Here is a 1,374-nt window from a genome sequence, read left to right as displayed (position 1 = left end):
AGATGCAGCAATTAACACGAAAATATGCTCTAACTCTCTTAAAATCTAACATGCAAGAATGAGCTTGAGTTCTGAAAACGCAGCTTATAAAGAAACCATTCTGCAGCCCAGTTAATCGATTAAATCCTTGGTTAATCGATTAACGAGATACAAAATTGTAACTGATTCGGTTTTCCAAGTTTTCTGTTCCAACTGCTTTTCAAAAACTTACATTAATCGATTAAAACTCACCTTAATCGATTAACTGCATATTTCTATGTATATTTTTAAATTGCAATACTCAAATACGTTATGCACTTAACTTATACATGTTCAACACTAAGTTTATGCCTAGGATGCACAGATAACATGTATATATATGATGCATGAACATAATATGAATGTCATATCTCAAAATAAAATGATTTAATGTATTATGTATATGAGACATGTATTGAGTTTACCTAAGCCTTATACTCAACCTAAACTAATTACTAGTCTAAGTCTAATACCAATCTTGAGGCTTAAGCACGTTGAGTTGTGGATGATCTTCAAGCTCTTATGAAACACAAATTGTCCTCGTCAAAACACATAGTGGGCAAGCTTTCCAAAGTGCTCCTCTTGACATGCGCACTTTCAATGTAGGCTTTCTTGGATTAAAGTCCTGGGGGTTGCTCTTGTCATGTTCAACCTTCTTGAGGTGACTCAGACATTGGAATTTCATATGGCCCAGTTTGCCACACTCATGGAAAATGAGGCGATCTTTGGGAACTTTGCCTCTTCTGGCTGAATCACTTGCCTCTTTCTTTTGAAAGCGCTTAAACCCTCCTTTCTTCTTGGAAACTTGCCAAATTTTATAACCAAGAGAGTTAAGATTTCATCATCTAATTCAGACCAGGAAACATCATCGTCTCTTTCTTATTGTGGTTGTCACGGTGTAGCTTTTAGAGAGATCCCCTTTTTCTTTCGGTATGAATCTTCATGCATTGTTAAGCCTCCCAACTCCATTTCGTGCTCTTGTAGTTTGCCACAGAGAGTTGCTAGTGGCATTGTGTCTAAGTCTTTTGACTCCATAATTGCTATTACCTTGGGCTGCCATTTCCTATCAAGACAATGCAATACTTTGTTAGTGAGTTCACCAATAGCAAAACTTTAATCTAAAGAAATTAAATGATTAACAATATTGAAAGTGTGCATGTCAAGAGGAACACTTTGGAAAGCTCTCTTTATATGTCATGGTTTTGATGAGGACAACTTGTGCTAATAAGAGCTTGAAGATCACCAACAAATCAACATGCTTAAGTCTTTAATTGGTACTAGGCTTAGACTAGAATCTAGTTTAAGTTGAGGCAAGGCTTAGGGAACCTAATACATGTCTCATATGCATAAATCTTT

Source organism: Lupinus angustifolius, chromosome LG01 (genome assembly GCF_001865875.1).
Source record: "Lupinus angustifolius cultivar Tanjil chromosome LG01, LupAngTanjil_v1.0, whole genome shotgun sequence".
In the NCBI taxonomy this organism is placed as follows: domain Eukaryota; kingdom Viridiplantae; phylum Streptophyta; class Magnoliopsida; order Fabales; family Fabaceae; genus Lupinus; species Lupinus angustifolius.
The sequence above is the reverse complement of the archived record's forward strand: the minus strand, read 5'-3'. Positions refer to the sequence as shown.